The sequence below is a fragment of the Phoca vitulina genome, unplaced genomic scaffold (assembly GCF_004348235.1).
Source record: "Phoca vitulina isolate PV1807 unplaced genomic scaffold, GSC_HSeal_1.0 scaffold35, whole genome shotgun sequence".
Taxonomy (NCBI): Eukaryota; Metazoa; Chordata; class Mammalia; order Carnivora; family Phocidae; genus Phoca; species Phoca vitulina.
In genome coordinates, this window is record NW_022589738.1 from 12,338,870 (window position 1) to 12,355,071 (window position 16,202).

A 16,202-nucleotide genomic window follows, 5' to 3' on the forward strand; every position below is an offset into this window, starting at 1 on the left:
AGAAATACTGTGCTGGCCGGCAGAAAAGATCTCCTCACCAGACCGTCCTTCTGGAACCAGGCCTACGACAATGCCTTAGGAGAGAACCTTGGAGTTTCTCAGAGCGTCTGGTCAATCCCTCTCAGGGAGTTGGGAGGGACGCAGATGGTTGCAGAGTGCCCCCAAAGGAGATAAACAGAGACTTGAGCTCATGTAGGTCTTGGTCTGGGCTCCGGGGACCTCATCCAGACAGATGGTACCGCCAGCCCTGGAGGGTAGCTCCCAGTCACTGTTGGAGGACATAGAAAATGTTCAGGTAGGTACTTCCGGTGACCAGGACCCACGCAGAACTGGGGTAGCAAGATGAGAGGCAGTGCCCACACAGTATTCTGGGCCAGTTCAGGCATTGGAGGGAGGTTTAGAAAATCTCAAGGAAAGCACTCCAAAGCTGGGGTCCCTTGAAGCACTAAGATCAGAGCAGGGGTCCTGCTTGCCCAGGTCTAAGGTCCACACTGGCTTTGATTAATAACCAATTCTCTCATTGGAAAATCCAATGGCTGGTCATTAACTGAGAGTTTTAATGACACTGCATTGCTGAAGTACCCACCAAGTCTGGGAAGCAGGGGTCTATGATTGTTTAGTTGCTAGGCAATCCCAGGCCCCTCTAAGTGTTCTGACAGGTACGGAGCTGCCAAATGGATAAGTCCTCTAGAATTGAATTGTTTCTTATGCCCTCTTTAGGGAAGTCCAAGAGAGAGAGAGAGAGAGAGAGAGAGAGAGAGAGAATTGATGTGTGTGCATGTTGTCCTGGCAAGCATTGAGAATGATTGAGAATTGCATTTCTACGTAATGGGTAGTAAAGTGTCTACTGTTTTTGTTTTTATTGATGAAGAAATGAAGACACAGTGATTATATAATCCTCCCACTGTCGGATGCGTAGAAAGTGACAAAGCCAGGATGTGATCTATTTTATCCCCAAGCCCATATTCTATATGAACTCAAATAAGACAGTGAGACAGGAGAAACATCCTTTAGCACCTGGGCTCCCCAAATTTATCCAGTGTTTTGCCTGGTGGGCGGGAGGTGAGTGGACAGAGCAGAGCAAGAAATTTCCTTGCTCAGGGATGCCTTCACCAACCCAGTCCTCTTTTTCCCATCTGACTTTCTCCCGCTAGCCTTGTGCTGGGCAGCCTGATCTTACTGCATCCTGCTGCCTGATGTCTAAGGGCTTTGGAAGCCTAGGCTCTGTGATCTTTACGGCCATCCTCTCAAAAATTAAAATGCGGTACTCTAGTTATTCGCTCCATCATTTTTGCTTTAGGTAATAAATGCTGCTAGTTGCAATGGAGGATCCCTTTGACAACCTGGGGATCTCTTTCTCTTTTTTTTTTGTTCATTTCTTCCTTCCTTCCTTCCTTCCTTCCTTCCTTCCTTCCTTCCTTCCCTCTGTCCTTCCTCCATTTCAAGCTGTGTACTTATTTATTTTTTCATTATGTCTTATCAGATATCTCTGTGTGTTTGCAGTGGGAGCACAGTGAGCACGGCCCTTGTGAGCCCAGTTTCCTGAGTTATTGAAACGCTGCCTATCTTTCCCATGCCAAACTTCCACCCGGTTCTGGATGATTCGCGCAGACTGCCTTCGTTCTGACTTGAAGGAAACCCGGATGGTGGGGGTTACGGATGTCATCCCACGGTGAGTTTGGAGAGGAGGGGTTACATCGGCCCGAGCCTGCCTGAGGATGGACTGTGGTCCAGAGATGGTGAGTCTGGTTCTGTCTCCATCCCGAGAAGCATCACGTCTATCAGATAAGTCCTCTCGGTTATGAGAAGCCCTAATTAAGGCGTGTGCTGATTCGTTCTTCCCTGACAAGGACGGCAGATTAATGCTTACTGGGGGCTACATATGTTATCTCGTATGTATCTTTAATCAAAATAACACTGGCTACAATTTACAGTGGCCTTACCGTGTCCCAGAGCCCTATGCAAAGCCCTTTGCATTCATTATTTTGTTCGCCCTCCCACCTACCCGATGAAGCAACTCTTGAGCATTATTTCTCTCCACCGCACAGAGGAAGGAGCTGAGGCTCAAAGAATTTCAGTAAATTTCTCAAGGTCACACTGCTAGAAAGAGGTAGGGCGGGTTTCACACCAAGGCTTGTTTGATTTCATAGCACTTAACCACTTGCCACTGCGCTGTTATGTTTTAATGTTAAGGGGAAGTGAGAAATGTAATAATAGAACTTTGGCAAGGTGGCAATAAAAATGAGGTAGCGCTGTTGCATCCCTCTTACAACTGCCCTTACCTCAATCCCCTTGCCTTTACGTGCCAGAGGTGCTCGGAATACTGATGGGGCCGGGCGAGCGAGGAGGGCATGACTGAGGAGCCAGCAGGCTCCTGGGTCCAAGGCAGACCTAGCCAAGCGGGAAGTGCTATTCTTGCTCCAAGGTCCACCAAGCAACTATCAGAGCGCTTTAGGATTGTGGTAGGGAGGGGACAGGGAAAGACGATGGAGCCCAATGGGCTGGGGACCCCCGTGGGTCTGGAGGGCTAGACACCAGCCAGCTCTGTGACCTTGGGCAAGTTCCTTAACCTCTCTGGGCTTGCTTCAGGGAGGTTAGGGTATGTGTGGGGCTGGTTCAGGCTGCCTATAACACCCTGGTTTTAAGCAGGGCAAACGGAGAAGGCTGTCCCGGATGAGAGAGGCTGAGAAAGTTCCCGAGCCTGCCAGCCCCACAGGGACGCTTGCCCTCCCGACGTTGTGTCTGGTCCCCTCTGGCTTTCTGACGCTGCCTTGTGTCACCCTCTGGTTCCTCTTAACTCTTAGTAGTTGCCTGCGGCGTTTAGTTCTTAGCTCCAGCATGATGGTGAGAAAGTCTGGCTCAGGAGTCAGGCTGCCTGGGCTCAAGTTCTCACTCTCTCGCCTGCTCCCTGGGCCTTAGTTTTCTCATCTTTAAAGTGGCAGTAAGAATGATGCTTTTCTTGTGGGCTTGTCTGAGGACTCAAGGTCATATTCGTGTCAAATGCTCAGGCTGCTCCCCTTGATGCCAGGCACACGGACCTGCCCCTTAAATGTTAGCAGTGATGAGCAGCAATGAAAAAAAGCAGCAAACGTTTGCCGAGCAGCTCCCAAGAGCAAGCCCCGCAGGTGAGGGCTGTGAGTACACAGGGAGCCAGAGCTGTGGCCCCTCAGCCCAGAGTTCCTGGTGTGCTCACCAGCTGTCAATGCTCAGACCAAGTCTGGGGCAAGAGCCGTCTCTTGAAAGCAAGATTGTACAGAGAAAGAGCTAGAACTGTGAACCGGACCCGACAAAACTTCAGCCAACCCAGCAGGGGAGCTCTAGACCAAGAATTGTCCCTAAGGGTGTCCCATGTGGGACCCAAATGGCCAGGCCTTCCTTTTCCTGCCTCGCCCACTCACCAGATGAGGGCCACCCCAGAAAGGACATGACCTTGGGCGAAGCAGCTCTCAGCAGCTCAGACAGACACGGAAGGGCTGACATCTGGAGGCTGACTATGGGGCTGGACAGCAAGTCCTCCTCTGAAGGGGGGGTGGTCTGGGCAGTGCCGTGGAGTGTCCACCACACTCAAGGAGTTTATAACTGACCGAGGGCATGGATAGAGGACCAAGTCGGACAACAGATTGTCCAGGAAGAAGTTCCCAGAGCTCGGCCAAACCGAAGAGCGCCTTGCTATGGGGAGAACTCAGGTTCTTGTAGAGAACCAATGGAAAAGTGGGACATCCATGCCTCATGCCGCCTTGGAGGGGACACGGTAAAGACCCACACAGGGAACTTAAGCCCAAGGTCAGAAACCTGCAGGGGGCAGGAGGTGGGTTTGTTCCGGGGCCTGGGAGAAGAAAAAGCCTGAGCAAGCGGGCCTCACATTCTGACTAGCGTGAGGGCCGTGACTAGCTGTGTGGTACCCTGGTGAGCCTGAGGCCTCAAGGCTGGAGATAGGCCCCATTAGGTAAAGACCCAATTAAACAGGTGCCAGGAGGGAGAATTCAAAAATATTCTATGGTCCCCCATAAGAAGGCTATAAGTAAAAAAAAAAAAAAAGCCAACTTCTAAAATCAGAAAGATCTCTCGCTTCCTATCCAGTGGGTCTCCTTATCCACCTGCCTCTCCGGTGTCTGTCATCTGTCATCTTTTACATCATGACCTTAGCCACTGTGATGATCTCAGCACCTGGACATGGCCCATCCTTGGTGAACGTGCTCAGTGGGAAGAGGGAGGAGGGGCTTCCCATCTTGGCCCCCTTAGAAATTTGGAGATGCAGACCAGAGGCATGTTGGGAAGGGCTTTGAATACCCAGACGAGGAAGGTGGGATTCTTTTGGCAAGAACTGGGGAGTTACTGAAGACTTGGTGATTGAGAGAATGATAAAGAGAATTAGACCAGTACTTGAGCAGGATGCATGTGCTCGCAGTGTTCTAGATCTTCCAGAAAAATGGGAGACAGGAGGTGGACACGTAAAGCCCTCAGGTTTATTGTCTCAGTCCAGGTGAAGGAGAGGGGCCTGAGCTGAGGAGTGGGGCGGCAGTAGGGAGAAGGATGGGGTCGGAGAGATGTTGCAAGGCCCCCATGTTCCTGAACTTGCCGCCAAGGAGAGTGGTAGCTTCCCCCCGCCCGGAGCTGGCTGGGGGACAAGGGAGTGGGCATTTCTCTCGGTGATGAGATTCTCAGGGGAGGATGACGGGATTTTTAATGCATAAGCTACGTCCAGTAGCCCAGAAGCCGCCCCTGAGATCAGGATTTGTGTGTGAGTGGTTCGGCAAGGGGGTGACCTGCAGGGGCCAAGGGGAAGCAGGAAAGGAAAGGAGAAGAGAAGGAGCCACGCAGGGCCCACACAGGCATGTCCTGGCCTGGCCTCACTGGCAAGACAGCTCTGGAGGGTGACTGCCTCTGAGCTGGCACGGCCCAGCGAGGGGAGCTGGGCTCTCACACCCCTGTCCCCAGCCGCCAGTGACCACAAGCCCCGTAGCCTGAGGATGCGTGGAGGGCGCCGAGTCAAAGCTGGGTGACAGGAACAGAGTGCACACACAAAGTGGCCAAAGGGACCCCAGGGTGACTGGGTGGGGCCCCAACGCAGTCTGCTGTCACGAGGAGCACTGTCCTGAGAAAGAACAGTGGCTAGCCTGCGACTGTTCTGGCCGAGCTGATCCTTGTCCTCCCAGCCATCTGCTGCTTCAAGGAACAGCGTGGAAGCCTGGGCCGGTGTCTGTGGCGGATTTCACCTCACATTCATCTTTCTGCATAGAAAATGGGAAGCCAGGAAGCGCATTGCTCGCTGCCAGAGCACCCCATGGGCTGCAGCGTGCCCTGGGTGCTGGCACGTCCTTGATGCTCTGGCTCGGGACAGGGGCACCATCCAGCCCTGCAGAGGGCTCCGAGCTCGGGCTCATTCTCCATCCAGATGCCGTGGCTTCTGAGCCGGCCACGAGCGCCACAGCCTCCGGAGAGCTCTCTCGAAGGCGCTCCCTTGTCAGCAGGCAGGAGACTGACCTCGACACCCTGGCGGATGCCCCCGCCCATGAGGACTTGCTGGAAGACTCCAGAAACCGCAGGACACAGGTGCCACCATCGCATGTGAATTGCGTGGGTGTGGAGCGCGCCGAGCTGGAATCGCAAAGCGAATTAAGCCAGGCCTCTGGGGGTGGGGGAGGGGAGGGAGGCCCCCTCTTTCCCTGCAAGGAAAGAAACAATGAAAGCCAGGGAGTACAAAGCCCGACGAAAGAGCCTCCCTCCCAGACCCTCTCCGGGGTTCGGACCTGTGCCTTGCACAGCGTGCCAGGCACAGGCCAGGGGCCCGGACAGGTGAACCCCCAAACAAAGGGGTTGGTGAAGATTCTGCTCCCGCCTCTGGCTGCCTTCTGTTTGGATGGGGCCTTGTCGAGCCCATAGGAGTTGTTGAATACCTTGTGTCCCGTCCCTGCTTATATCCACCCCAGCTGCCATCCCCGTGGCCTCTCCCCTGTTCTGTCCACCTGCCTCTGCGCACCTCACCCCGAGGTAGGCAGGTAGGCCTGGCTTTGCCGTCGGCTTCCCAGCGGCAAACAAGAAGACGGTAGGCAGCCGGGAGTCGGTGGTCTTTTCCCAGAAACCTCGCCACCACGTCTCTGTCCCCCTTCCTGCCCGAGAGCCGATGGCTGTGTGCTCTGCGGCCGCCCCCTCGGTGGGGCTAGCCCCGAGCTAAGTCGTGAAGGTGGCGCCTTCTCCCCGAGCCGACCACGCCGCTGTCTCTGCACCCCCACTCAGCCCCCCTCTCCGGGTTTGCTCAGGTTTGGCATCCTTCCAGTCCCACAGGAATTCGGCTGATAAATGAATTCATACTCAAAGGTTATTGACTTAATTTGTCACCCCCATCCAGGAGCTATTTGCACTGAAAAGAGATCCACCAGGGAGAAGGCAATGTTTAACTGCAAAGAATGCTTTTGGAAGGGGCGGTAGGGCGGGGGGGGGGCGGTTCGGGCCGCGTGGCCTTCGGGCAGCCCTCTGCCGATCACCACCGAGGTGACACTTTCTCTCAGCACGTTCTGGCTGCGGGGATGCCCCGATTTCAGGGGGGCCCGGAACGGCCCGCGGTGCTTGCGGGAAACTGCAGATCCCGGGGCCCCGGGGATTTGATTTAGCGGGCCTGCACGGGGCCCCGGGATCTGCATTTTCATCCGCTCTCCACTTTCTGATGGAAGAGGTCCGTGGACCGCATTTTGAAAAATACTTGGGCATCAGTCGGCTCGGGCTGCCGTAAACTCTGCGTGGCTCAAACAGCAGGCCTTTGTTCTGTTCTGTTTGTTCAGTTCTGGAGGCGGGGAATCCAAGATCAAAGTGTGGGCAGGTTTGGTGTGGTCCTCGGCCTAGACACAGCGGCAGCTCCCTGTGTCTTCACCCGCCAAGCGCTCTGCCCGCGCACAGCCCCCCAACCCCCCCGTCTCTCTGTGTGTCCGAATGCCCGGCTCTTAGAAGGACACCACCAGTCAGATTGGATTAAGCCCACCCTAAGGGCCTCGTTTTACTTTAATCACCTCTTTAAAGGCCCCGTCTCCAAAGGCAGTCGCCTTCTGAGGTCCTGGCCGTGAGGGCATCAACATCCAGATGCGGGGGAGGGATACACTTCAGCCTGTAGCGGGCATGTAGAAACAACAGCAAAAAATAAGGCATTTTTGAAGCGGTTCCCAAGTTCACTCATCTTTTCGGTTAACTGCCAGAGCAAAGATAACCCGCGTTTGAAGAGATGCTGCAGGAAGGGAGGCCGCGGGGCCTCGGACAGCGCCCCCTGTCGGCACTGCCGGCCTCCGTTGCGGCAACCGCCTCGCCTCGCCCTCCGGAGCGCGGATCCTGTTGTTCTGCCTCCTGGGTTCAGAAACAGCCTTTCTCCCCTCCGCTTCGCGGGAGAGAAGTCTCTGGCGCTGGCAGCAGCGTGGCCGCCCGAGGCAGCCCTTCCTTCTGCCTCCGAGGGTGCTGCTTTCTCCAGAAAGAAGCGAGGACCCTTCACCCTCTCCATTCATCATCACCCCGGGCAATCTAATTACAGCCTTGTCTTAAAAGAGGAACTCATTTACAATTGAGACTTCTTCCTTATGAAAATGTAACATCTTGAACTATGTTTTTCTGGCCCCCTTTTTCAGAAATAAAAAAGGAAATTAATTAATTTCCTTGCACACGGGAAAAACTCATGAGGTCTTGCCGGTTGTGCGAGGAAAGGACTCTTTCTCTCTCTCTCTCTCTCTCTCTCTCTCTCTCTCTCCCCCGGCCTCCCGCTGTGTGACAGTGAAATGCTAAAATGATTTTGGCAGGAGAATATTCTCAAAGGCTGTTTTTTATTTCAGCGGCAGAAGAGTATCTCTGAACGCAAGCTGCACCTCTGCCCTGTGGGGCTGTTTCTAATTGCACGAGGTGAGCTGCAGAAATCCTTCCCCCAGCCGGGTGGGGAGAAAGCGGCAAGACACCTAAGAAAGATAAACGTGTCTGCCGCACTCCGCGCTCACCACTTGAAGGAATTAACTTGTTGGAACAAAATATTTCTATAGGTGCACAAACTATGCATGAGAATAATGAGGCTGACCCCTTCCTTAATGCTTTGCAGTCACTGGGGTTTGTTGCTTCTCTCTCTAATCACAACATGCTATGTTCCTCCTTGCTCACACCTCTGTTGGCAAGACTAGCTGCGAATACTTTAGATTATCACCTTCTCATTTTCGGTGTGAAATAATTGCCCAAGGATGGAAACTGACAAACAAGAATGTGGATTTCGGAAAGCAGCCCACTCGTTATTTAGGACGGCCTGCGTAGAAGGGAGACAGGTGCATTACGTGTCATCGCCTTCTCCCGTCCTCACACTCGGCCCTTTAGAAACCGAGCTGTGCTCTCGAAGACCTGGATAGATTTGAAATATGGAAGACAGTGGGGGGACTGACGTGTTTAATTAAAGCCTTATCTGATGCTGCAGTATAAAGGCAAAAGGTTGTGGGGAGAAGCCTTGTGGGTTTCGCTCTTGGCGCCGCCACTGATGGGCTGTGTGGCCTTGGGCAAATTAACTAACCTCTCTGTGCCTCACTATTCTCATCTATAAAAATGAGACCATAATAACAATGCTTTATGAGATGGCGAGGTCTGAGTTAACACATATAAGGTGGTCAGGACGATGATCAACATACAGCAAGCACTCAACCAATATCAGCTATTCTTATTTATGCCCTCGGAAAAGAAAGAGCAGATGCCTTCTTTCCCTCCTTCAGAAATATTTAGTCCTCGCTGTGGTCCGGCATCAGGAAAAGTAATCAAGGCCCCTGTCCTCAAGGAGCTCACAGTTTAGTGCACGTGTAACAACCGACTATAATACTGCATAAGACAAATTTGAATAAATGCTGAGTAAGGATAACAGTCCCATCGGTTGGGGGCCAGAAGAGGAGCAACGCTTCCTTTGGAGTAGAAGATCATGGATGACATCACGAAGGAGGTGGCTTTTGAGCTGGACCTTGCTCGGATGAAAGGTCTCCGTAAGCAGAGAACAAAAGAAAGACGTTCCAGGGGGCAGTACATGGTACCTTCAGAGAAAGGCCAGGACGCCTGTGATGTTGAGACAAAGGAACCGAGGGGACCGGGGGCCGGACAGGTAGTCGGAGACTTCATCTGGCCTGCGGCAACTTGGCATCCTGATTTTTTTTCCAGGTCAAAGAACTGGAAATGAAATGGCCAGGTGACGTGTTCCCCCTGTTTTATCCCCCTGAAAGAGTTTGGGGAAAAAATTTTAATGAGGAGCAAAGTCTTACAGTTACCAACTCTAATTTAGCAGCAAGACCCTCCCCCCCCCACCCCGATTCTGTCCATACAGGTCATTTATTAGACCCAGAGAAATCTTTGTAGTCCCCACAAAAGTGCAGCTACCTCTGGGGTTACAACACGGCTTCTACTTAACTGTCACGTAACACGACAATCGAGTGTCCTATTAGAGCTAAAATTTAATTGTGAAGACGGGTACCATATTTAACTGCAATCCTGGGGGGAATTTAGGTTGACAGGCTGTAATTACCCAAACTGGAACCTGGCCAGGACACACCTACTCTTTGCCAAAAGAGCTATGGGGGTTTTAGGGACTGCAGGCCGCCTGAAGCTGCCGGGGCTGCAGGGTGGGGAATCGGCGCTTGCGGCCCCACAGCGCCCCCTAACAAAGCTCAGGGCAAGCACAGGAGCTCCAGGGAGCCGGCCTTTTCTGACCACCCCCCAGCCCCCGCCCCCACGCTTTGTAGCTAACCCCCAAGCCCTTCCCTGCCTCCACCTGGCTCCGATCCATCATGGGTTATCAGAAACTTTCCATTTAAGGTTGCGTGGCTGTGGGCCCTGCAGCCGGGTTCCCGCTGGGTCTTATCTGTGTCTGTCTGTCTGGTTGGCCCTCTCTGTGTGTCTCTGCCCAGGTCCTGCCGTTTCTCTCTTATCGTGATGGAAGTGCTTGTCCTGATAAAATAATTACCCACCAGAGCACAGTGGTTCTGATCACCAGCTGCTGTTTCTACGTAGAGATCAATTACAGGCATCTTTTCGCGGGGGAAGTGGGCTGGTCGGGCCAGTTTACTAAAAATCCCATTAAGAGTCTTACTGTGAAATGCATTATATTCTTCTGGCCTTGCAATGCAGTTATTACCAGAAAAAAAATACAAATTGGGCCAAGAAGAGGTGGAAATGTAGCTTGCTGATGTCACTGAAGGGTTAAAAGGGAAAAAGTTCTGGGCTGCAAGCAGCGGTGTGAATAAATGTGGTCTTAATTTAAGGTTATGGATTTTTTAAAAAGCCTTGCTTTTTGTCTTCACAAGCCTTGGCATTCATATCAGTTAAAAAATAATTTAGACAGAAAATAAATGTTGGAGCAAACTCAAATTATTATGTGCATTTTAAATAAACCTGTGTTTTCTGCCACAGACATAGCATATGAATAATAACATTAATAGTGATCACAATCATTTGTCAACTGATGATCTTTTCCCTCCGACCTTCCAGGCCATGGGTTCCTGGCCCTGCTATTTAACTCAGCCCAGGGCCTGTCCTTGGTGAGGGGGGCTGATGATAACAGCCCCCACTCCCTCTGCAGGGTGGAAAGGTAGAAAAGCCCAGGGTTCTGGTCCCAGCTCTGCCCTAATCAGCTGGGTGCGCGTGGGTAAGTTGCTTCATGCCTCTGGCCAGCTGTCAAAGGATGGAACGGTCTCCAAGGATGACCGGGGGAGCCCATAATGTGCAAAATCAAAAGCAATACAGGAATGTCGCCTGGGAAAAATTTTTTTTCCATTTTTTAAAGATGAAAGGTCTGAAAAAAAGGCACAGACTCAAAAGGCAACTTCAACAAAGCAATTATTGAATAGAGCACCGGAGGAAGTTAGATTAAGACTCATTTTTTTTTTTTTTTAATTTGTGGGACGGTTTTCTACTGAGTTTCTAAGAGCACACACACATACAAACACACATAGGTACACTTTGGTCAAAGGCAAATCCACGTAAAATGTACACTTTTCGGCTTCTCTGGAAAGAAGTTTTCTCTGATCTACAAAGACAACAACAACATCATCGGGATATTATGATCTGTTTAATTCTTCTAGTAGTATAAAACTGTCCAGACACTACCAACAGAACAATAACATGTAAGTTTGAACCATACGAAATTGTCATTTCTATAGGCCAAAAGGAGTGAATATAAGAAATTTCTTATGGTTCTAATATTATATATATATGGTATATATGTAAGGTATATATATACTACATATCAAAAGATATATATGTACTATTATGTTTGTGTACTTATATATGTATTATTATATATCAAAAGATATATATATGTATATAATATATAAACCATTATAAATTATACAATAATAATAATATAGTCTAGAGAACTGTGATTCTTCTATATTCTTATTTTTCTAGCAAATACTTTCTCAGCAAAAGACTGGTACATTCTTCATATTCCTATCCTAACACTTAGACCGAGATGGCATTAAGACTTATCAACAGAACACACTTTGGCACCCCAGGTTACATTTCTAAATATGGGATCAGACCCTGATTTGGTCCAATAAGAATATCACCAGATGTTGACACGTGCAAAGGTCCCTCGGAGGCACTAGCTGGGATGTGGGCTCCCAGCAAAGGTGAAGGGTGCCCTGAGCTCTTGGCGAGAGTGAGCCCAGTGGAGCTGGGCCCAGCAAGACCTGTGCACAGCTTCACTCAGATGTTTGAGGTCTTAATATATATCCCTGGGGAGAGATGCTTTTTTAGTTTTTTTTTAGCAAAGTTGAATGGCAATTATTTTTTATTAGTGATTTTAAAAATTAAAAATACATGTATTATTATACCCAATAATGATTTCAGGGACAGCTACTGTGATAACTATTCCAGGATATTTTCAAAAGAAAAAGATGAGGCTGGTAAGAGTAGGGAAGCTTCCATGAATGAAATGAGGGGATTCCAAAATGAATAAGGAAATAATGATTCCAGAGAGAAACAATCAAATTTTTCACTGATTAAAAATTTCACTTCCTTATTTTATGTACGTAGGTCTTTATTTGTTGCTCCTTCCAATTCCATAAAACAGCCAGAATAATCAGACCAAGTGCTCCCTAAGAGGTATTTTTCAATGGAGATAACCGTGAATTTTCTTTGTGAAAAAAAAAATCAAGAAATATGGAAAAGTATAAAAGAAGAAAATAAAAATCACCTGTAATCTCATCATCCAAAAAGTATGATTGTAGAGCGCTTTTACCCAGACGTTTTTCTACACATATACATTTTTTAAATGCTCAAAAAATCAAAGCATCCTACACCTTCTGTTTCCAACTTTTTTTTCCCACTAATTGACATCTACATGTCATGGACATTTTTGCATATCAGTAGATACAAAGCTATTCGTCTTTTAAAAGTGACTGCATAGTATTCCACTGTATGCTTAACCAATCATCTGTTGATACACATTTAGATTAGCTTCTGGTTTTGCTACTATAAACCTCACCGAGATAACCAATCTTACCATACACGTCTTTGTTCACTTGTTTGATTATGCCTTAGGATTCTCTCCTACAGGTGGAATCTATGAGTCAAAGGACAAGGTTTTTGTTCTGCATTGCCAAGTTGCTCTTCAAAAAGGCTGTACCTATTTACAGTCCCATTAGTGGCAAATGTAAATGCCCATTTCCCCTCACTTGGCCTGGGGAGGATGAATATGTTTAATCTTTGCTTAGCTGATAAATGAAAAATTATATTGTATAGGTTCCGTCTCACTGGTAATCAAAGAGATACCAAATGAAATAGCACCTCTTCAGTCTTCATATAGAATTGATCTATAGTTCTTCTTTTGTGGCTTGCCTACTCGTGCCTTTTGCCCATTTTCCTATTTCGGTATTCCTCATTTTCTTATTGATTGAAAGAGCACTTTATATATTAAGGATACTCTTCTTTCAGTTGCTATCTATGTAAAAAATATTTTTGTCAGTTTTTCACTTGTCCTTTGTTTCTGCTTTTTTTTTCTTTTCAATGCCAAAGGTTTATGTTTTATGTATTACAGCAGTTAACATCTAAGGGTTTCAGTCTTCAGGGTCACTCTAGAAAGGCATCCTATTCATCTACATTCTATTTTTCCAGTCATACTGAATTACACTAAAGTTATAGCTCTCTTTTCCCTCCAAACCACATTTCTTGTTACTTTCCAGAGGTTCTGGAGGGAAAGCATAAGGGACCTTGGAAACCAGAACAGAGGAAATATGACTATTAATAGTAACACTTGATATTTCTATTTTCAGTGTGCTATAGGATCACTAATTAGTAACCCCCTTAGCTTAGCCCCAAGGGTCATGCTGGCTGCCATTCACTCACTCTACAGGATACTGAGGCATAAGACAGGGAAGGCTGTGGCATTCATTTGGTGGGCAGCACTCTACCTGGCCAAGACGTCAATCCAGACTCCTGATTCCCCATCTGTGCTTATATGAAGGTCAGGCACTTTCCTCCACAAAGGCTGGCAGATCCCCAGAATGGACTCAGACCATCAGGATGAGTTCTCCCACTGAAATGCCACTGCTGTTCCTTCTCCCTTCCCAGAAACCAGAAATCACATAACCTAGAGGATGGTTTGCAACCTGGGGTTTTCTAACTTCGTCTCGGACCACCGAAAGGATTGTACCACTTTTTAATTCACTGCTAATTTTTTGACAACCGGGATGCCTACTGCGCGAGTTAGGGAAGGCAAAGAAACGTGGAGGAAATGCGTGGATGGAAAGTGCCTTCTAAGTTGGTGCATGGTGTGCTCCCAAGGCGGCCTCAAGTGAAACTCATTCATACCACGGAGGTCGATTGGTCTCCCTCGTGTGCCAAGCACCCGGCTAGGGGCTGAGGAAACAATGAGGCTTGGCAGCTGTGGCGCAAATCTGCTGTGCACTGTTATGTTGATGCTATGGACAGTATGGGGCTCTGGGCAGAGCAGAGGAGAGGTTCCTGGAGGGGTGGCCTCTCCGCGGAGATCCAACAGATGCACAGGCATTCATCGGGAAAGGGGAAATCTGTGGGCCTGAGAGAGATGAAGGCAACGTGCAAACTTCTGAAGAGTGGAGTGGGACGGAAGCCAGGAGAGTTGGATTCAGAGAAGATAAGGTCTTATAGCAGTATTTCTTACATTATCTTTGGAGAAGGACTAGGGATCCCCTCCCCACCATCATGTGTCCCAGACCAATACTTTGGTGATAAAATACAATAAAACGGATTAGCAAAAATTAACGGGCATCCAAAATACAAACCCCATTTTTTTTTATTATTAGCTTCAGCAAGCAAAAATTCCTCTGCCAAATTGCTACAAAAGTTTTTGTTATTCTTCATGTCTGTACTTAACCTCGTGGCAGACCAGCAACAGTTTGCCTACTGGTGTGGGTCCACAAAGCATGCTTTTTGAGTGGCACTGAGGCCGGGCTTCCTGGCAAGAAGGTGGGGTCAGCAGCAGCAATGCGGCCAAGGTGTTAAGTGAGGTGCGGTCGGCTAAGGGTCCTTTGTGTGTAACAACAAATAGGTGGTTGCAAAGAGCAGTTTCGATGGAGTGGTTGAGACAGAAGCCAGACCAAGCGGGGTTGAGGAGTTCACCAGAGTTCACAGCGACTAAAAACATGGAAGGGAAGATGAACTGCGATAGGAAGCGCTTAGGCCCGGCCCAGAGGCCCCGCCCCGACAAGGTGGGTGGGAGCGCCCGGGACCCAACGCCAACGCGGTCGCCGCCCCGTGTGCAGGGCATCCCAGCCGGAAGGGGGGGGGGGGAGCGGGCGGCCGAGGACCAGGGTGGCGGGGTTGCTGCGTGGCCCGACTACCACTGGCAGGCCCCCGAGCGCACTCCAAGGAGCGCTTGGCCTTCCTCTTCAACGACGAGGCGCTCTGGGCTGTGCACCTGCAGGCCGACAAGGGGCTGTCTTCCGCGCCATGTTCAGGGGCACGGCGCCGCGTGCGCCCAGATCGAGCTGCCGGAGGCGGAGCCGGCCTTCTTCCTGGCCCTGCTCCAGTTTCTCTGCTCCCCTGAGGTCACGGCCACGGGCACACCGCGGAGAAGCATGCAGTGCTGGCGCTCGAGGCCCACGACGCGTTCCTACAGCCGACGCGGGCCAGACTCTTCCAGGAACGGCAGCCCGCCGGCCCTTGCCTGGAGAAGGCCGGCAAAAACACAGCGACACCCAGCTCTGCCGAGGGCTTCACAGACATCGCTGGTGGCCGGGCTGGGGCCGAACACCCTGGGCATTCGGAGGTACGCTTGTTCAGCATCCTAGGCCACTGGTCCGAGGCTGAGGGTCGGCGACAGCAGCCGCAGGTGAGGCCTGAGAACAAGTGCAAGGTTCTGGGCGAGGCGCTCGCCCTCATCCGCTTCCCCCTGATGACCCTCGAGGAGTCTGCTGCAGAGCCCCCGCAGAAGGGCATCCTCGGGGACCGCGAGGCGGGCAGCCTCTTCCCGCACTTGACCGTCCGCCCTCAGCCACATAAGGACTATCATCCACCAGGGGCGCTCCTGCCTCCGCAGGAAGGGGTGCGGCCGCATGAACAGCCTCCAGCAGGGGGAGAGCCGCTGGGGGTACTCTCCATCAACAAGAGCATTTTCGTGGTTGGCTTTGGGCTCTGTGGCTCCATCCACGGGCCCACTGATTACCATGTGAACACCCAGATCATCCACATGGACAGACCACGGGCCAGAACGCCAGCGGTTTCAGCTGTGAGGGCTCCACACAGCATGTGCCATGCTGAAGGGCCTGGACTCACTCATTAGGCACCAAAGGCCTGCCCAAGGTGACCCAGGAGTCACCCACGACGGAGGGCCAAGACATGCTTTACCTTCCGCTCTGTGGCCGGGAACAACAAGGCAGGTCCATGGAAGACAGGCTCATCTCGGAGGTCATCTTCTACGCTTAGGCCCTCCAGGCCCCCAGCCTTGTCCGGGGAGGATGGCCAGGACCCTGAGTCACCTGATGCAGGTAGGCCACGCCACATTTCGTGCCGAAGCCTGGTGGCCCCCGATGCTGTCCCTCTGCCCCCTGCTACATTTCCGACCCTCAGGAGAGGGTCTCCACATTCCCTGGTGGTGAGCACGGCTTCCTGTTTAGAGGAGCCAGGAGGCGGCTGGGTGCGGGGCGAGGGCCGTGTGAGGCAATTCCTCGGGACTTGGGGTACAGGGCTGGCTTGGTCCCTCCCTGAGCTGAGGGTTCACCGGGTCCCTGGGTGTG

At 50.8% G+C, this 16,202-nt stretch overlaps 1 pseudogene; it reads left to right on the forward strand.

The window, feature by feature from the left end:
* The first annotated feature begins 8,917 nt into the window (after window positions 1–8,917).
* Window positions 8,918–15,891, forward strand: LOC116646017 (annotated as a pseudogene).
* The last annotated feature ends 311 nt before the right edge of the window (window positions 15,892–16,202 follow it).